This window comes from Rhamphochromis longiceps, linkage group LG14, assembly GCF_057381845.1.
Source record: "Rhamphochromis longiceps isolate RC_006_pf linkage group LG14, R_longiceps_female_GT1.1, whole genome shotgun sequence".
In the NCBI taxonomy this organism is placed as follows: Eukaryota; Metazoa; Chordata; class Actinopteri; order Cichliformes; family Cichlidae; genus Rhamphochromis; species Rhamphochromis longiceps.
The window spans coordinates 10,546,678-10,568,741 of record NC_140570.1 but is presented as its reverse complement, the minus strand read 5'-3'; the positions used below and the strand labels follow the sequence as shown (position 1 = coordinate 10,568,741).

The window sequence follows — 22,064 nt, the reverse complement described above, 5'->3', positions numbered from 1 at the left end:
TTGGTGTATTTTTCTTTGCTAAGTATTAGTTCTCATGGCTAAAAGCTCCCAAAGTGTTTTTGATTGCTTTGAACGAGAAAAATAGTAATTGGAACTGCGTTTTATCTGTTACACCATCCGTTTATGTGGTCCTTACTTGTGCTAAACAGGGATGAGGAGAGGCCTGCTGTTGCTGTGTGACACTGATTTTGCTGCTGCACTTTGTCTTTTAGAAATAAATCCAGTTTCCAGCCAGTCTGTGTCTGTCGTCACAACGCAGTCAACCATTTGAAATCTGCTACACGCGCTTTCTTCTATTGAACAACGAGGAGAGGGGCCAGCCAGACGGCAGACCCTGCCAAAAATAGGTGCAACTCCTTAGCCTCACTCTCCACGGAAGTCTTTAGTAAAAGGCGAAAGACTTGTACGTTTTGAAGAGAAGCCAGAGTGTGTGTTTCTTTGGCCTCGCAGGAAGCCGCAGTGACTCCTCGTCCCGGCTTCCGGCGTCACGGTAGGCCCTGTTTGCTTGGCTGAAGGGGCAGATCTCAGGCCCCGCCTGCTCTGCTCCAGAGTTCCACTTTGACAGGAAAGGGGTGACTGGAGAGGATCACATATGTTACTGTAATACATCACATCCAATTTCAAAGGGATGTATGGGACATCCCTCCCACCTTTTGATATTGTCTGATACATAGTTGTTCTTTTACATATTCATACCCCCCCCCCCCCCCCCCCCCCCATATTAATTTAAAAATTCCCCGTGTTAGCACCTTCCTATGAGTCTGTGGCATTGGAAAGACATATGCCAAATGGAGTAGGGCAGGTAAGATGTCAGCTTTTACGGCCAAAACTTTGCCAGTTATAGTGAGCTTTCTTTTTGACCACATCCCCAATTTCTTTAAGATCTTCGCTATCTTCAAATCCCAGTTGTAATTTGCTGGATTTCCAAAATCAATGCCCAGGACCTGCATGGACCCTTCACACAAAGAAAGCCCGCAAAGCGTCTGTCTCCTACCTGCCCATCGTCCCAAAAATTTATATTTTGATTTCTCCTCATTGACCTTTGACCCCGCAGCGCTCTCAAAGGTCTGTATTGTTCGTATCATCTCCCTCACACTTCCATCATCTTCCAAGTAAAGAACTGTGTCGTCAGCGTACTGGGAGATCTTCAACACCTCCCCCCTGGCAAGGGCACTCCTCTAATTTTCTCGTTTCCTCTTATTGCACATGCTAAAGGTTCTACATATATAACATAGAGTAGGGCGGACAGGGGGCAACCCTGCCGTAGCCCTCTCGTTTGTTGTACTTCCTCTGTTAAGTGTCCATTTATCTTTATCTTGCAGATTATGTCAGTATACATCATACTTATCCAATTCAAAAATTTACCTCCTATATCAAAATTTCTCATCACCCTCCATAAGAAATCATGATTGACCCTATCAAAAGCTTTTTCCTGATCAAGTGTAAGCACATCTCTATGTAATTGTAAGTTCCAACCAATCTGCCTGCCCTTTACCCCGCATGTCTGGTCTGCATTAATAATAGCAGGCAAGACTCGGGCCAGGCGTCTTGCTAGAGTTCGACTCAAAATTTTGTAGTCCACGCAGACCATTGAAAGAGGCCTATAATTTGAAAGCACAGCAGGTGAGCCTTTCTTATGTAGAAAACTTATCACACCCGTCCTCATACTCTTTGGCATTCTACCCGTTTCACACATTTCTTCAAATACCTCCAACAAGTGGTCTCCGATGAGATCCCAAAAGGTGATGTAAAACTCCTTTGTGAGTCCATCTATCCCAGGTACCTTGTTATTCTTCATTGTCTTTATCGCCTCGTATAGTTCGTGGTTTGTTATGCTCCTTTCCAAAAGCTTCCTTGCGTCCTCTGGTAACCTCTCTTTCAGAAAACCTAAAACCATTTCTTGAGCCCCTCTATCTACTTCTTCCACACCAAACAATGAACTGTAGTACTCCTCTACCATCTTCAAAATATTATCCCGTCCAGTAACCGATTTCCCTTCCCTTTCCAGTTCCATAATTGCCCCTTTTTCCTCTTTCTTTTTCATTTGAGCAAAAATGAGCAAAGACGTCAAGACCAAGATCCTGTGCCGCGAGTGCCGAGTGCACGTGTGTACAAACTGCGCCGTCATGTACTGTCCCAACTGCGCCGCTTCTTCCCGCGCCGCCGCTCCCCAGACGCCACCGACGCCGTGATAACACAAGCGCCCCACGGTGGTCCTAGCGACCCCCCCCCCCACCCTATCATCATCATCATCATCATCATCATCATAACACACATATGCCCCGAGGGGGGTCCTAGCGACCCCCACCCTAATCACCATAACACACATATGCCCCGAGGGGGTCCTAGCGACCCCCCCCCACCCTGTCATCATCATCATCATCATCATCATCATCATCATAACACATATATGCCCCGAGGGGGTCCTAGCGACCCCCACCCTATCATCATCATCATCATCATATTTTTTGTAATTTTGAATTCCAGTTCTTAATTCTCATATTTTCTCCTATTTCCACCCCTAAAATTTTCAACGTTTCTGATTTTTCTTGCAATCCCCATTTTTCTTTAATCTTCCGCCACTTAAAATAAATCACCTCACTCTTCTCTTTATTCATTTTCATCCCTGAGGCTGCTGAAAAAGCTTCACAAACTGCCAAACTTACTTCAATCGACTTATTGTCCATAAGCAGCAGAGTTATATCGTCCATATACATGGAAAATTTAATTTCCAACCCTCCGCTACCCGGTGGGGTCAACCCTTTAATTAGCTCATTAGCTCGTAATGCACACGCTAATGGCTCCATCACCAATATAAATAAGGTGGGAGACAACGGGCATCCCTGCCTTACTCCAGCTTTCACTGCAACTGTAGTAGTCTGTACACCATTCACATTCACAACACTACTACAACCAGAATACAACACCTCAATTCATCTCTGAAAGACTTCTCCAAATCCTAATTTATCTAGGACTTTCATCAGAAAGGCATGACTGACATTGTCAAAGGCTTTTTCTAAATCCAAGCTTAACCCACAAAGGGGGATATTCCGCTCATGGCTATAAAGGTAGCTATCCCTTATAATCACTAAACTATCTGTCATCTTACGTCCTTGTATCCCACATGTTTGTTCCACTCCAACTAACTTAGGTACTACTGTCTGTAAATGAAAAAAAAGGGCTTTTGCTAAAATCTTAATATCTACCCCTAACAATGTCAGGGGTCTCCAATTTCTCAAATCTTTTTTAGAACCCCTTTTCCATAACAGGGAAATCACTCCTGTATTCATGGACGTTGACCATACACCTTTATCCCATGCTTCTTTATAAACCTTGCACAACGACGGGCTAAGTTGTTCCCAAAAGGCCTGATAGTATTTCTTAGGTAAGCCATCCATACCTGGTGACTTGATATCTTGCATACTTTCCATGGCTCTTGTGATTTTCTCTAGTGTTATACCTTCATCTAAATTTATACCATCTTCTGGATCCAATTTTTGTGTTAACTTTGAGATAAAGGATTCTACAATCGCCTCATCAATACTTTGTTCTTTGTACAAGTTGATATAAAAGGAATATACTACCTTTAAAATTTCTTGGGTACTTTTCACTTCTTTCCCTTCTTCATTAATCAGGCTGTCAATAGCAGGTTTAGATTTATACAATTTTTAAAAAAAATATCTCGTACATTTTTCATTTTCTTCCACATGTTTTACCCTACTCCATATTAATACTCCCTTGCTTTTGTCATTTAAAACTACCATCATTTCTTTTTTCAGATTTGTAATCTCTTCACTAACATCAAAGCCCAAATTCAGGAGGTTGTAAAACCTTTGTAATTTTTCTTGCTTTCTCAATAACCTCCTCTTTGCCCGCCTTTTCCCTTCAAGACTAAAAAATACTTGGGTCCTAATCTTTATACTCTCCCACCATTCCCCTACAGATTCATATAGTGGTTGTAGAGAGACCCATTGTTGTAATTTAAGTTTATACCTTCCCGTAACCTTTCCGTCCTTCAATAGATTCAGGTTTAGTTTCCATGGCCCTGGGGCCGACTGAAAAGAAGATTGAATACTAAATCCACACATGACCTTATGGTGATCAGAAAAAGGTACTGGTTCCACTTTACATGACAGGGGTACTAAGCCTTCACTGGCAAACAAAAAATCAATCCGTGAAGAGGACTTATTATTAGACCAGGTATATCCAGGGTCTGACGGGTTAAGAAATCTAAACACGTCTTTCAAATTACCGTCTTTAATCAAATTATCTAATGCACAAGTACTTGAATCTTTCTTCACTGTTGAAGCCGCCCCCTGGATTCCACTTGTTTCTGGTGTACAGTTAAAATCCCCACCCATTATTATCGGTCTTCTATTACAAAGAAATGGTTGTAATATTTGAAATAATGCCGTCCGTTCTTTCAACTCTGTATGTCCATAGACATTAATAATCCTGAGTTTACTCCCATTTTTTTCTACATCTATACATAAAGCTCTTCCGTCCACCACTACCTCCACTTTTTCTATATTAAGTTTTATTGTTAATCAAAAAACCTACACCAGACATCCGATTTTGGTTATCCCCTGACCAAAAGGATTGGCCATATGTCCATCGTTTTGCAAACTTCGTGTAGTTGTTGTTACAAGTTCAAAATTGGGGATGGATACAAGAGGAAAAACCACAATAACAACACTGGTCCGGCCGGGTTAAGTCAAACGATGATTTTAATAGTCACACGCGTGGGAGATGGACACTGTATGCAGACAGCCTCAGATCTCAAAATGGTGGAGCATTGATCAAACTCTTATAGCCTCTGGTGTCCCCACCTTATCATAAAAGCCTAAACATTCACATGCTTTCTCTCACACGGCGCCTAAGCTACGACCTTGGCTCCCTGTTTATCTGCTCCTGCTGAGATGGGGCAGAAAACTCCAGCATGTTCCGTTCTCTTCTAATCAGACAAATAAGGCGATGACTTTCTGCAAACAGTATTTCTTATAACATCATAAAACAACATCATTCATCCACAATAAATCAGCAGTCTAATGTAATGCAAATCAGTTTAACAAATGCAATAGTTATCAGCTTCTTCTAATTCAGGAGAATAATGCAAACTAAAACTACATAATAATTCACAACCTTTAATTAGGGGTCTAACATGGCATAAAATAATATTATAATCTAACACTTCCCCTGATGAGCTCGTTAGAATAATGAGCTCACCTACACCCTGTACTCCAGTGTGGCCGGGTTCATTTCTTCTTACTCCTGAGGTCCTTTGTCCCCCTGATGGGCGAACCACATGTGAGATGACCTCTGAGTTTGCGCAGTTCAGATGTAAGAAAAACTATTATTACAACAGTAGCCGGTACAGATGACACTCCCCAGTTCTCCCACAGCTTTATTTGGTGCTACCTTATACCCTTCAGACGTACTCAGACTAGAACCTCTGTCCAAGGAGCTTTTAGCCTTTATTTTATTGCTGCAGCTACCAGTGTCGTCCAGTTGGGTGATCCTCTGCTCTTCTTTCTTCAACCTCAGGGGTTAGACAACCCTTCAGTCGTGGCACAGATCAGGGGATTATTCTGCCTCGATTTCAAACGACGATCTGTGTATCCTCGGGTCCTGTGTGTCCTGTGTATCCTCCAGAAAAAGAACAGGAACGCGTCCCCCTTTTGCCCAAGAGTCTCTCGAACCTCGTTGGTCTGGTGTTCCCGGATTTCCGCCAACCCCTTCATGGTTATTGCTGTGTTTATGGGATCCATCCTTTTGAGGTGACTAGCTGGAGCCCAAACGCCATGACACTTGCACCCAGCTGGCGTCTCGGCAGTCACTGTGTCCGTCTCTGCTGCGAAGGATCCTCGCCTATCTGTGACCTCGTCTGGTGTCTGTTCCTTTCTCTGTAAGAGACAGAAAACCAAAACACCTCTCTTCCTAACCCTAATAACCTAATGTTGTTATCTACTGACCTTCTAGTGATTCAGAATTGGTTTAGAATATTCAGAATGTCCCAGGGACTTATTCTAATCATATCCTATGTGTGTGTAAGCGTGTTTGCATTTAGCCCTCTGCACTCAAGGCATTTCCTACACTTTATCAGTCCGGACCATCACGCCGAACGAAGCTTATGACCTTCAAAAGACTGAGTGCCAACTCATTATAAGCACATTTGCAAAGTGTGTCTGAAAATTACTAAAGCCACTCATATTAAGAAAAGACATCAAAAACAAATTAGCCATTTTTAATCCTAACATTTGCCCCCCAAAAATCATGTGTTTGCTTCTGCCTACTGTCCCTTATGGAGACACAATATTGCAGCTACAAGGTCTCCCAGGTTGTCAAGTTGATCTGCATGTGATTCTCTGACTCAGGTATATAATATTAAATGAATCTCGTGTAATTAACTGCCACTACTTAAAACTTAACTTAAAGATATAATTGAATAAAAGATCACAGAGAATAACATGATATCAGTGTTATGTAAGCGCGTGCGGCCTTCCATGCTCGAAGCCTTTCCCCTCCATAGATCAGCCAGACATCGTGCTGACTGTAGCTTTTAACCCTTATTAACTTGAGCACAACTCTATAATGAGCAACAAACTGCAATATGTATAAAAATGTTTTGATTAGCGCCAGTTATAGTTTTAGTAGTGTTTTGCAAAAATTAAGTGTCACCAAATCCCAGCTCCATCATATCAGTCATGCTCTTCTGCTTATCCTTGGGTATTGAGACTATTAACTCTTGCAGCACCGGGTGCTCCTAATTTTGGTTCAAGTGAATTGATAAACTTTTTGAAGGCGATTGACTCACACAGTTATATAGGTGTCCCCGTCCTGTTGTCTCGGGATGCATCACGCTGCCTTATCTGGGGTTAGCTGTTTTCTGGGGATGCGGGTTGAGTGGGGGAGCTCTTCAAGGAGGGGGAGTGTGCTCCCCCTGATGAGCTCTTCAAGGTAAGCTAGGTTAGCCTTCTTGTGTGAGCTTTTCAAGTGCCCTTCAAGGTTTGTGGGATTTTTAGTTTTATAAATGTCCCTCATAACCTCCTGATGACCCAGTACTTCATTTTTGCGCACTAGTACACATTTAGTTTTTGCTTGTAGCTCTCATACTCTACTTACCACTCATCTAAGTCCTGATGTTTCTTAGAGAGGACAACAGTACCTTTAAAATTATATCAAATGTGTGGGGGCGTGGCCTTGCCAATTGTTTTGTTTTTTCCCCCCACCTTTTCAAAATGGCTGGCATGCCCACAAGCACATTTTATGGAAGAAAGAAAGGTAAACTTGATACAATTAAAATGTTTTGTTAAACTCAGATCTTGATTAATTTTCAAAAATAAACATCTAGTAAATAATTTGAGGGGTTCTTAAGAATTATGCTTATTTAGTTTCACAGAGGAAATGACTAATTTATTAATGTGTACTCTAGTGCACGTCGGGACTTTGTACTTATATTTATTTCACTTTTTCCTAGTAGACAACTCTTTAATAAAGGCAGAGAAAATTCTCAACAGAATAATTGAGCGAGATTCAAACATAGATTTTTCAGAAGATGAGAGTCATGTGAGCCAGATAGGGGAGGGTGAGAACCCAGGAGGAGCCACACAAAGATTATCGAGATTCAGTGGCAGATGTAATAGAGAAAAACACAGGGCCACCTGAAATCTGTCGTCCTATCTGGTCCAAAACCAACATGTAGGAGAATCTGGAATTTTTGATTTTGAGTTAAAAATAAAATATGGGTAAAATGCAGAAATGTTTTCCAGTAAGGTAAAAAATAAGAGTCATTTAAATCCATGACACCTAATTATTTCTACAAGATCACGTCGTTGCTAAAAATTATCAATGATCTCAATGTGTGAAAAGAACTCACAGTATCTGGAGTTCAAGCTCCTCTTGGCTGAGAAACCAGGGACAAACATGTGAGCGAGACCTGAATAATACCAGTAATTAAGAGTTCTCTCCAAAAATCAAGAAAAGGAAGCCCCAATCAGATGAGAATGTAGCAAAATATGGTTCACTCCACTTGCCTGAAATGGTTAACAGTCCAAGGCATTTCAGTTGTAGAATGGTTGGGTGCAACAGTAAAACATATGTGAGATGTGGGAAGTGCCAAATGTTCCTTTGTGTCTCCGAATAAAAAAAATCACAGTACTTCCTCAGATATCATAAATGAATTGACTTTTGTGAAATAGAAAGCCCAGTGCAATCACTTGTTCCTGAACCAATGGCTTACAGCTAGTGAAATGTCAGTGTATTCTAAGTTGATCCCTGATCTACATTTTTATGATATTGTTATATAAATAAGTTTTAATATCCTGCTTACAAAAATTTCAGTGGAACATTTAATTTTCTTAAATAGCTCTTGAATTTTGTTAGTTTCACATTCATGATCAATGAACTCCCCTTGTGCACTGTAGTGCACATATTGTAAAATTTCAATAAAATTAGTTAAAAACAATTTTGTTTTTGTAATGTGTTTTTTTTTTTACCGTCCCAACACTTGATTTATCTTAAAGAAAAAAGAAAAAGAAAAAGAAAAAACGAAAATACTTTTTCCCTTTTTTTTCTTCTCTCCCTGGGTCTCAGGAGGACATTGTGTCTCTTTCCACTACAAGCCACTTGCTATATCTAAAAAACAGTCATATTCAAAGTAATCCTAAATTGGACTCTGGCGCTTTCTCCCGACTTTTCCTGACATGGTTCTACGCGTGGACGGAGCAGCAACACAGACGACTTGACCAACGTTCTGCCTTGACTTCACTATTGCAGGGCACGCACACATCAATGAAACTAAACACATTTTGCTATAAATCCAGTTAAGTTTAGTTAGTTTTGTGAACATTCATTACAGTTTTTAGTCAGTTTTCCTTTTTTGTTTTGATTTTATTTTCATTAACGCGAATGTTTTTCCACTTCTAGTTTTCATTATTTCATTTGTTTTCTCTAATAATAATAATCTTGCTCTGCACACTGGAATAAACATAATCAACATGATCAACATTTTACTGCGTGTCAATTCACCATCTTATCGATTCAAGTGCTCCATCCTTATGTGGTTTGTGACATTATGTTTATCTAAACCTCCACTCTGTCTCTAAATGTTTGAAGAATTTTTCAAGTTCGGGGTCAAATTTTGAGAATTTGACCATAAGTGAAAGTTATAGCGTTATCACCCCCGTTGGGGCTTACCTTTCCCAGTTTTGATGATATTCCTCCCCATTCTCTATTCTTTGCAAGTACCCCTTTTTGGTGGCGAGAAACTGTTGGTGTGGTCAAGCGGGTGCTGTAAAAACAAAAGCTCAGGACAGAACAGTCACCAGTCATGTACTTCATACAAAATTAGCATATATCGAACTTCATATTGATCCTCTGAGTGTAATGGTACATTTTAATTTTAATTTCTCAAAGCTAAACACAATATTTTTCTTTATTTTGCTCTTGTTCTTGTGCAGCACCACCCCTCAGCACATGCCCCTGTCGGTTCTATCTTACTTTTAAATTGCTAATTATTTCAAGAAAGCACCCAAAAGTGTCTATCATTACATATCTCCATTTTGAGTGTGACAAATCTATCATTCCCCTGTTATTCATAGACCTCAGTGGAGGGTTTTTTTTTTTACCTCTATAAAAGTTAATTGACTCTTTACAGTGACCCGCTATGGTTAATAATAACATGTTCAGTCATGAGTGAAATCAAACCTTTTCTTCACTTTAGCATTTAACATTCCCAACCATATAATATGATACATTAATCGAAACACAGCTACTAAAACACAATTTTCTTAATGTAAACATCAGTAACTCAAAATTAGCAACCAAAGGGTTAAGTCTGCAGTTCACACTCCTGTGAAGCTACAGCCTCCCTCTTTAGTCTCTGTCCTCCTTCTGTTCCTGCAAAAACAAAAACAAAGCAAGACAAAACATCCACCCTTCTTTTACAGGCTGGGTGAATTGTCTGTGGACATCTACTAATCCTAAAGTCAGTACCGTTTTTGTCTCAGTATTAAGTCAGTTAAAACTTTTAGTCGTCAGTCCGTCACAGTCCAGTCACATGCATACATCCACACACATTTATACCAGGTATTGCTGATAAGGGAGTCTCACGAAGAGTGTCACGCGCAACCTATTCGAGCCTCCATCACCAGCAAGATGACGTCATTATTTTAAAGGAAACAGTTCCTTGTTTGTTTTTTCCTTCTTTGGACTGGATTGACTCACTGCAATCCTTTTAGGCTCAGGACTTCTCATTCGATCAGTGTCCCATATAAGTGAATTTCTCCCAAGCCCATTATAATCATGGAGAAAAATACTTCGCGACTGTTTTCAGTAAGAACATTTTATAGCACTTTAAAGTTCAATCTCTCAGGCCTGGATTAAAGAGCCGATTTGTTAAATCGGGAACTCACAAAATACCAAAATATCACCACCGGTGGATCACACCTCTCAGATGTCCTTATTTCAGTGCACTGTAACAAAAGCAAAAACAAACGTAAACAATAAAATACTCAAATAATAACAAATACTGGGGCCCATTGCAAACATGTCCAAGCCTAAAACCATCCTTCTCTCTCTTAGAGAAGGAAAACAATCCAAACCTCACTGATAGAATCAACCTAGTGTCAAACAAAACCCAAAAATCAACCAAAACTTCACCAGAAAGTTTTTCTCCCTCCCGGGACAATATTGTGTAGGCATGCAGGTACTGTAACTCCTTTTTGCACTGACAAAAACATGTTGGACACTGGTTGCACACAAATGCTTTGCTTTGGCAGAAACTTAAACAACTGAGTTAAATCAACACAACCTTTTCATATTCTCTCCGAAATAAAACTCACACCGTTAATTCATCATTTTCACTCTGTACCACTGCTCCTTATGAGGCTGTGTGAAGCACAATAAACAATTCAGTGGAGGCCTTAAGCCATAAACAGACATCACGCACAGACATTGTTTTCACAACCCAACTGCTTTAGACCTTGTCCCCTAAATCTACACAAATGCCCTCTGGGTGACATGAAATGCATTTAACCAATAAACAATCAATGGGTTCTTGTTGTTGTAACCGACTCCATATTTGGATGTTTGTGTGCAGCATTTGTTAGTAAAGCATTCTTCATTGCATCAGCGTGTGTGTGTGTATCACTCTTCAGTGAATTGAATCAGCATTTCGATTTTTTGCACGTGTGTGTGTGTCATTTCTCACTCAATCAACGAGTGCATATGTGCATATGTGTGTTTCTCTTCATTCTGAGTCAGTGCATGTGGATGTGTGTGTTTGTGTGGGTGTTTGTATTCATCACTTTCCTGTTCTGGTGTTCTGGGTAAACCACGGCCTGAAGCGTGCCCTGGGGTCCTGCCCTCCTCCTTTTCAGTCCGTTTGCATCCGTTGGTGCTGCTGCTGCTCAAAGTTCTGTCCATACTGGTTCTGGCCCCAATTGAGGCAGTGCTTTTCTCCAGTGTCCTGCATCTTCTCCTTGTTCCGCTCCTCCTTAACTTGACCCTTTTGCTTCTGTAGCTCCTTCAGGGCTTGCTCCTGCTGTTGGAGCTTTTTCGTCAGGTTTGGCGACCTCCTGCTCCAGCAAGGTCCGGCCTGATTTCAAGTCCTGTGTCTGGGACTCCAAGCCTGATGGGTTCGATTATCAGCCAGCTCCTCCTGAGCCATGCTCAGTTTCTGCTCTGATGCCTTGAGAAACCTCAGAGTCTTTTCCGTACAAATCAGATTGAAGTCCATTGATGTTTCCCTTGCTTTGCTCCACGGCCTTCTACAGCTCTGCTGTTCGGCTCTTCTCAGAGGTCAGCTCCTGGCCGAGCCCCGACACCTGTGCCTTCAGCTTATTTTCTCCTGGTGCCTTTGTTCATTCCGAGGTGCCTCCTGACCTCAGTTACTCCTCCTGTTTCTGGCACGCCCTTTTTGCTGCCCGATCATCCGTGTTGGTCCGTCACTGTCCTGCACAGTTTTAATGCAGAGTTGTTAAGGTCAGCATTGTCTTGCTCGGCCTCACTTTTCCTCCGGGCTTAATGGGCGTCTCGTCACAGCTCTGTCAGCTGAAGCTGTCTGGAAATCTCCCCCGTGTAGTGAAACGGGCCTTGGATTTAACGCTCTCCGTCTCCGTTGCATGAGATCGTTTTCCTGCAGCACTGTTGACATTTTCAGGTTGTTGTTGTGGGTCCAGCTGCTGTAGCATTTGGTCAGGGTCACATCAAAGATAGTAGAGGAGAGAGCAAAGATGGTAGGGGGGGAGAGCAGGAGTCCAGGTCAGCCTCGGCTTTCCGGGCCGACAAGGCAGCCTGTAATCAAACATACAGAGAAAAAACAAAACAAACACAAAACAAAAACAAACGAACAGGAAAATGATGTTATTTTGGCTACGTTATTCAGAGAGGGGAGAAACAACGGGACCAGGCCCTGTGTCAGCCTTCTCTCCCCCTTTTTTTGTTTTTTCTCACCATATAATCCACTCATGACCCGCCAAGTTGACAGGACAACACAGGTACATGTTAAAATTCTTAAGATCATGTTTAAAAGCCCAAAAATGGGATTTTCCTTCATTCAGTAATCACTTGTATTAATCAATCAGCAGAAAACATGTCACAATTTGAATCTTTTTACCACTAAATTTGTTGTGTCTTCCCTGGTTGGTCAGACCAGTGTCTTTTTTTTTTTTTTAAGTTAAGTTGTTGTCCTGCAACCCAGAGAGTTTATTTGTTATTAGTGGATAAATTCAATTCAATTCAATTTTATTTATATAGCGCCAAATCACAACATAAGTCGCCTCAAGGCGCTTCATAGATACAGAGAAAAAAACCCAACAATCATATGACCCCCTATGAGCAAGCACTTTGGCAACAGTGGGAAGGAAAAACTCCCTTTTAACAGGAAGAAACCTCCGGCAGAACCAGGCTCAGGGAGGGGCGGCCATCTGCTGCGACCGGTTGGGGTGAGAGAAGGAAGACAGGATAAAAGACATGCTGTGGAAGAGAGACAGAGGTTAATAACAGATATGATTCAATGCAGAGAGGTCTGTTAATACATAGTGAGTGAGAAAGGTGACTGGAAAGGAAAAACTCAATGCATCATGGGAATCCCCCGGCAGCCTATGTCTATTGCAGCATAACTAAGGGAGGATTCAGGGTCACCTGGTCCAGCCCTAACTATATGCTTTAGCAAAAAGGAAAGTTTTAAGCCTAATCTTGAAAGTAGAGATAGTGTCTGTCTCCCGAATCCAAACTGGAAGCTGGTTCCACAGAAGAGGGGCCTGAAAACTGAAGGCTCTCCCTCCCATTCTACTTTTAAATACTCTAGGAACAACAAGTAGGCCTGCAGAGCAAGAGCGAAGTGCTCTAATAGGGTGATATGGTACTACAAGGTCATTGAGATAAGATGGGGCCTGATTATTTAAGACCTTGTATGTGAGGAGCAGGATTTTGAATTCAATTCTGGATTTAACAGGAAGCCAATGAAGGGAAGCCAAAACAGGAGAAATATGCTCTCTCTTTCTAGTCCCTGTCAGTACTCTTGCTGCAGCATTTTGGATTAGCTGAAGGCTTTTCAGTGAGTTTTTTGGACATCCTGATAATAATGAATTACAGTAGTCCAGCCTGGAAGTAATAAATGCATGAACTAGGTTTTCAGCGTCACTCTGAGACAGGATATTTCTAATTTTAGAGATGTTGCGCAAATGGAAGAACGCAGTCTTACATATTTGTTTGATATGTGCATTGAAGGACATGTCCTGGTCAAAAATGACTCCAAGGTTCCTCACAGTGTTACTGGAGGCCAAGGTAATGCCATCCAGAGTAAGAATCTGGTTAGATACCATATTTCTAGGCTTTTCAGGGCCGAGTACAATAACCTCAGTTTTATCTGAATTAAGAAGCAGAAAGTTAGCGGCCATCCAGGTCTTTATGTCTTTAAGACATTCCTGCAGTTTAACTAATTGGTGTGTGTTATCTGGCTTCATGGACAGATAGAGCTGGGTGTCATCTGCATAGCAGTGAATATGTATGCTATGTCTTCTAATGATACTGCCTAAGGGAAGCATGTATAATGTAAACAGAATTGGTCCTAGCACTGAACCCTGTGGAACTCCATAATTAACCTCAGTGTGTGAAGAGGACTCTCCATTTACATTTACATGAACAAACTGGAGTCTATTAGATAGATATGATACAAACCACTGCAGCGCAGTACCTGTAATACCTACAGCATGTTCTAATCGCTCTAATAGGATATTATGATCGACAGTATCGAATGCTGCACTAAGGTCTAGCAGGACAAGCACAGAGATGAGTCCACTGTCAGAGGCCATAAGAAGATCATTTGTAACCTTCACTAAAGCTGTTTCTGTGCTGTGATGAGCTCTGAAACCTGACTGAAACTCTTCAAATAAACCATTCCTCTGCAGATGATCTGTTAGCTGTTTGACAACTACTCTTTCAAGGATTTTTGATATGAAAGGAAGGTTGGAGATTGGCCTATAATTAGCTAAGACTGCTGGGTCTAGAGATGGCTTTTTGAGTAAAGGTTTAACTACAGCTAGCTTGAAGGCCTGTGGTACATAGCCGATCATTAGAGATAGGTTGATCATATTTAAGATCGAAGAATTAATTAATGGCAGGACTTCTTTGAGCAGTTTTGTAGGAATGGGGTCTAAAAGACACGTTGATGGCTTGGAGGAAGTAATTATTGAAGTTAACTCAGAAAGATCAATTAGAGAAAAAGAGTCTAACTTAACATCAATGGTACTAAGAGTAGCTGTAGATAATATTACATCTGTGGGATGATTACTGGTAATTTTTTCTCTAATGATAAAAATTTTATTTGTGAAGAAGTTCATGAAGTCATTACTAGTTAACGTTAAAGGGATTGTTGGCTCAAAAGAGCTCTGACTTTTTGTCAGCCTGGCTACAGTGCTGAAGAGAAACCTGGGGTTGTTCTTATTTACTTCAATCAGTGATGAATAGTAAGATGTTCTGGCTTTGCGGAGGGCTTTCTTATAAAGCAGCAAACTATTTCTCCAGGCTAAATGATGATCCTCTAAATTTGTAACACGCCATTTCCTCTCCAGATTACTAGTCATCTGCTTTAGGGTACGTGTTTGAGAATTATACCACGGAGTCAGGTACTTCTGATTAGAGACCTTAGTTTTCACAGGAGCTACAGTATCCAGAGTCGTACAAGATAATCGACCTCTGTTGGGGTAGCGTTCAGATAGCTGCTCTGCTCTATGTTGGTACAGGGCATTGAAGATGATAACAGTGGGTGGATTATATTCTTAAACTCAGTTACAGCGCTTTCAGAAAGACATCTACTGTGATAACGTCTACTCTCCACCGCTGTGTAATCAATTATTGTAAATGTAAATGTTATCAGGAAATGATCAGACAGGAGAGGGTTTTCAGGAAACACTGTTAAATGTTCAGTTTCTATGCCATATGTTAAAACAAGATCTAGAGTGTGATTAAAGTGGTGGGTGGGTTCTTTTACATTTTGAGAGAAACCAATTGAGTCTAATAACAGATTAAATGCCATGTTGAGGCTGTCATTTTTAGCATCTACATGGATGTTAAAATCACCCACAATAATTATTTTATCTGAGCTGAGAACTAAATCAGATAAAAAGTCTGAGAAATCAGACAGAAACTCTGTGTAAGGCCCAGGTGGACGATAGATGATAACAAGTAAGACTGGTTTCTGAGTTTTACAGCTGGGGTGGACGAGGCTAAGCATCAGGCTTTCAAATGAATTAAAAGTCTGTCTTGGTCTTTCATTAATTAATAGGCTGGTGTGAAAAATTGCTGCCACACCGCCCCCCCGGCCTGTGCTTCGAGATTTCTGGTAGTTAGAATGACTCGGGGGTGTTGATTCATTTAAACTAACATAATCATCCTGCTGCAACCAGGTTTCTGTAAGGCAGAGTAAATCAATTTGTTGATCAATTATTAAGTCATGTACTAACAGAGACTTGGAGGAGAGAGACCTAATATTTAATAATCCACATTTCACTGTTTTACTCTTTGGTTCAGATGTGGATACTGTATTGTTCTTTCTTTGTAATTGTTTATGTTTAAGTTGTTTGTTGCTGGTTTTTAGTTTGTTTTTTGTCTTTTTGGAAGCTGACACAGTCTCTATGGAGATGGGTTTTTGGGGGGGGTAGCAGGAGGAGAGAAGCTGCAGAGAGGCGTGTAAGACTGCAACTCTGCTTCCTGGTCCCAACTCTGGATAGTCATATTTTGGGGGGTTTAATAAATTTGTCCATATTTCTAGAAATGAGAGCTGCTCCATCCAAAGTGGGATGGATGCCGTCTCTCCTAACAAGACCAGGTTTCCTCCAGAAGGTTTGCCAATTATCTATGAAGCCCACATCGTTTCTGGGACACCACTCAGAGAGCCAGCAATTTAAGGAGAACATGCGGCTAAACATGTCACTCCTGGTCTGATTGGGGAGGGGACCAGAGAAAACTTTATTATTCAACAACAGGTGTGTGTTAAGTTTCGCTACTTTAACCTTGTTGGAAAATCTTCACGTGTTCATGAATGTAAGCTGTTTCTTCATTGCGTGTATGTGCGTTTGTAGGTGGGTTAATTTAACTTTTTTTTTCTCAAACAAGGCATTCCTCTAGCACGTGCCTCTCTCTCACATTACTCTGCTTGTGTGTGTTTTGTGTTTCACCTTTTTGTTGTGATGCTCCGGACGCCTTCCCAACCTCCACAAGTCTGTTGGCCCCAATTTTATGTGTTAAAAACTTCTCTTAATTTCTTCTCTAATTCTTTCCTAGCTGCTGTCTTTTCCACAGCTGCTGATTCTTGCTGAGTGTGGTTTCCATTACTATAATTTTGCTTCGGCCGCTGTGCTTGTGGGGGCAGTTGGTCCAGGCCCGTAGCCACCTGTATCAACACACTAAGAGATTTATTTAATATCATTTTCATCACAATCTTACTCTGCCGACTGAAGTGCCGGTCTAAATCATGCACGATTTGTCTCTTCTATATCAAAACCCAGCCAAACATCAAACATTCAGCGTAGTCATTCAAAACCTTATTTGTAGTATTATAATCAGCAAAATCAGCGTTTTAATTACAGGCATGTATCATTGTTTGCAAATCATAATTATAAAACTCAATAACACGCTAAACAGGAAGCAAAAGTCCTCTGTGCGCTTCACAGCAGCCACCTCATTTGCATGTTCACACACCGTCTAAAAATAGCTCGCAGCGCTACAGTGCGCTGTCGTCACACACAGTCTCACACAAAGCTCTGTTATTTTATATTACAAAGACGTCTTATATTTACAACCACTGACAGGCCTGGCAGGTTTAGCGCCTGTTAAGGAAAATGTTCTAAAACACTTCTTCAGTAAAGACTCAGAGAAGAGAGACACACAGAACGTCTTGCTAGCAAGGGCAACCTCCAGACAGAGAGACTCGCGCTGAGCACTGCCCCCTGTCTTTATTTTATACTTCAGTGTGTGTGTGTGTGTGTGTGTGTGTGTCCTGTTGATCAAAGGGTCATATAACATGAAGGCACAAAAGGTACATCCTTGGTCACAAAGAGGGCAGTCTCCCCCTCACCCTAAATAACATGGTGAGGAAGTCCAGCAGTTCATCTATATGTAAAGAAGCACTTAAACTAAAACAGACATAGCTACGTTAATCCTACCGTAAAACAATAAAACAAGGTACGAACTCTCATGCTCCCAGGACGTGGGGGTGCATTCCTGGAGTGCACACCAAGCCTGCAGCCTGTTAGAGATCACACACAATTGATTATATGCCTCTAAGTATACATGGTTGAATATTTCCTAATACAAATAACTACATGCAGTATTCTATCATATGCAAACTTATATCCAGTGTTGGGAAGGTTACTTTTAAAATGTATTCCATTACAGAATACAGAATACATGCCCCAAAATGTATTCTGTAACGTATTCCGTTACCTTACTCAATGACAGTAACGTATTCTGAATACTTTGGATTACTTAATATATTATGCTATATCATGCTTTTTACAACAACGTGAATGTACTATTGCTGTGTGATTTATTACTATTACTGAAGGTCCGCGACTCCGAACTGTAGTAAAGGGACCTCTGACTAATACGGCGGGGTCCCTGTCGGCTCGTAGCCAAAAAATAGCTTTACTTTGTTGTGTGGGTCAACTTTTCTTGCGAGAGACAGAGAGAGGCGTTGAAAGACTGCTCCAACGGAACTTATTGTTTTCGGAGGAAAACACGAACACGGTGTACAGTCGAGTCTTAATAGCTTACTTACAACTGGGCTCGTCAGGCACTCTTCTTGGCTGAAGTGGTTATTATTACATTTACATGCTTCCAGCTCCCGTTTTTCCTCGATGACAACTCGTACCTTTCCACTCCCCTTTTTCTCCCTCCTCGCACTCACAGACCCATAACGGGTATGGCAGTGCATTCTCCCTGCAACACGGACTACACTGCCCATGATGCTACATTCTTTAGAGCTATGCTTGTAGCATTCTGCCTGTTAGCTTAGCACAACAACAACAACAACGAAAAGGCGCTCTCTCACCCAGGAAACACACAGTCGCAGAGAGAGAGAGAGAGAGAGCGTCGCCCTGTAACCATGGCAACCGTAACACTGCCACCTGGAACAACAGAACGTGGCTGTCAAACAAAACCCAAACAGTCCTGACCTGCGACAAAATGAAACAGGAAAGTACCGCAGTGTAATCCATTTATTTCAACAAAGTAACTGTATTCTGAATACCACCTTTTTAAACGGTAACTGTAACGGAATACAGTTACTCATATTTTGTATTTTAAATACGTAACGGTGGTACATGTATTCCGTTACTCCCCAACACTGCTTATATCACTAAAAGATTATACTGACTACTAAATACAATTTTCCATTGACAGCGCCTATACAATTTCGACAAATCTAAGTTAACGGGTCTCACCGAAGAAAGTCTAACTTTTTTGTAATCAATTAACCAGAATCTGTTTCCACATTCTCTGGCCTAATTTCTAAAGAGCGCCTACACAATTTCGACAAATTTAAGTTAACGGGTCTCACCGAAGAAAGTCTAACTTTTTTGTAATCAATTAACCAGTATCAGACTCTAACTGTATCTGGCCTCATTTCTAAAGTCCCTAACTCAATTTAACTGTATCCAAAAAAGCACATAACACCGTTTCTGACGGTAAAGTGGTAAAACCACTTAGTTGTTCTGGAGTGCCCCAGGCTCCACAGTGACCAACTGACTATCCCTCAAAGAGGACAAGCATTGGGCGTCCCCAACCCTGGCAAGCGTTACCTCTGAGCAATGCGCTTCTTAGCAGTTTCCGACTGCCGTCCTATAATAATTTATAACACTTTGAAACAACAGTCAACACCCTAAAACAAGAGTCTGACTAAGGCAAGTGCAACCTAGAGGTCAATGGAGCCTTTCCCTCACTTATAATCACACAGGTCCACACTTATAACCAATTTGGACTTTAACCAACGACATGAGCAATTCCCTACCAAAGTACTTGAGACTCTAACTCAATTGCTTGGGACTCTAACCCAGCATTTCTTTCATACTTTTTCAACTTCATTAAACACTCTTAACCGACTTTAACTGCATTAGACACACGCGGATCCTCATCAAAATTAAAACAGACCCTCTACCAGTAGAGGCAGCACGGTGGCACGGTGGTTAGCACTGTTGCCGCACAGCAAGAAGGTCCTGAGTTCAATTCCACCATCAGGCCGGGGTCTTTCTGTGTGGAGTTTGCATGTTCTCCCCGTGTTTGCGTGGGTTCTCTCCGGGTACTCCGGCTTCCTCCCACCGTCCAAAGACATGCAGCTTGTGGGGGTAGGTTAATTGGATAATCCAAATTGCCACTAGGTGTGAATGTGCGAGTGAATGTGAGTGTGAATGGTTGTCTGTCCCTATGTGTTAGCCCTGCGACAGACTGGCGACCTGTCCAGGGTGTACCCTGCCTCTCGCCCTATGACAGCTGGGATAGGCTCCAGCGCCCCCCGCGACCCTGAAAAGGATAAGCGGAAGCGAATGGATGGATGGATGGACCTCTACCAGTAATTTCAGTGAGTAGACTTTTAATTTAATCATGTCCAATTTGGCACACTTTGGAAATAATTCAACAGGTAGTGCCTTACCTTTGGATAAGCCGGCTTATGCCCACTCACGTCAGACCACTGGCTTGTGCCTGTCCGCTCGACAACCTCGGACCGTCCAAACCTCTAACTTCCACCCCAATACCACAGGACGAGCCCCCAAGCTGTTACGAGTTCAAAATTGGGGATGGAGACAAGAGGAAAAACCACAATAACAACACTGGTCTGGCCGGGTTAAGTCAAACGATGATTTTAATAGTCACACGCGTGGGAGATGGACACTGTATGCAGACAGCCTCAGATCTCAAAATGGTGGAGCATTGATCAAACTCTTATAGCCTCTGGTGTCCCCACCTTATCATAAAAGCCTAAACATTCACATGCTTTCTCTCACACGGCGCCTAAGCTACGACCTTGGCTCCCTGTTTATCTGCTCCTGCTGAGATGGGGCAGAAAACTCCAGCATGTTCCGTTCTCTTCTAATCAGACAAATAAGGCGATGACTTTCTGCAAACAGTATTTCTTATAACATCATAAAACAATATCATTCATCCACAATAAATCAGCAGTCTAATGTAATGCAAATCAGTTTAACAAATGCAATAGTTATCAGCTTCTTCTAATTCAGGAGAATAATGCAAACTAAAACTACATAATAATTCACAACCTTTAATTAGGGGTCTAACATGGCATAAAATAATATTATAATCTAACATTGTCCATAAAGGGAAGGGCACATTCTTGAAGAAGACAAATGTCCCCACCCGTTTCATGTAATACATTAAAGACAGATTGACACTTCACTGCATCATTCAACCGTCTTGTATTGATTGTCGATACATGAAAAGAGTTTATGTTATTACTAAATAGGGGGAATCTTTACACTCTGGCTTTTATTAATAAAGTCTCTTGCTATGGTTTTACCTTCTTCTTTTTCTTTTTCCGTGGGAGCCATACTGTAAACGGAGCACTCACATCATTACTTTCCTGCTGACTTTCCTGAACAACTCCCTGGGTAGATATCAGTCTTTGTTCTTCAAGTACGGGTATTGACGAGGAGTCTATTTGGTCCTGACTTTCTGAATCCAAATTCCCTGTAGACGACTCGGTTGAAGTGTTTATCTGTCGTTTTTGTGATGTCAGCGCTACACTTACGTTTACTTGTGGTGACAATTCGGGAAGAATTGTCATGTTATCTTCAATGTCGCAAGTTGGTTGTTATGGAATTTTTACTGTTTTATTTGATTATGCTTCAAATGTTATGTTATACTTATGTTCACATATTTCACCAGACACAGCTTTCTGTAAAAACAGGAAGCTGACCCTGTGACACTGTAACATTTACCGCAAGAGATCAGTACAGAAATACACATCCGCAGAAGTTGACTTGCATTATCTTATTCTTAGAAATTGACTTGTAGCACACACACACACTTTGTGACACACACACACAGCTTACACACAGACAGCATCAGGACCTGCGTAACAGGAAATGTGATTATATTTGCATATTGACGATGTAACCTATAAAAATAAACGAATACTGCAGTACGATGTGTCTCTCTGTCTGAGATTCACCCGTGCCGCACGTTATCAGTAACAAGTGTCTCAGTGTTGTTTACTCACCTGACTGTTTGTTAACTGTAAATCTCTGACATTTAATTGGTCCTTCGAAGCCGTTAATGGACTGGTATTAATAATAATATTATGCTCCATTTCACAGTGGTATCCTTCCTCAAGTCCCGACGCCGTGACAAACCTGCGTTGAAGCCTCTGCAGAGCGCCCTCCAGGAAGGGTTGAAAGTCCAGGGACGTTAAAATTCGGGTCCTGGCCAACATCTTATACAGGCCCACGGCGGTGGGGCTTGAAGGAGGACGCCCGACAGACCGGCAACAGCGAAGCCAGGTGATTATTCCACATTTGACACACCTCGCGTAAAACGATCGGCTGGGACAG

The 22,064-nt window shown here is 41.5% G+C and overlaps 1 non-coding gene across 1 annotated transcript; it reads right to left on the bottom strand.

Moving 5' to 3' along the window:
• Positions 1-317: 317 nt before the first annotated feature.
• On the bottom strand, positions 318-430 carry LOC146653655 (U5 spliceosomal RNA). The gene has a single exon (XR_014907423.1). It is a non-coding gene; the product is annotated as a U5 spliceosomal RNA (small nuclear RNA).
• Between the last annotated feature and the right edge of the window lie 21,634 nt (positions 431-22,064).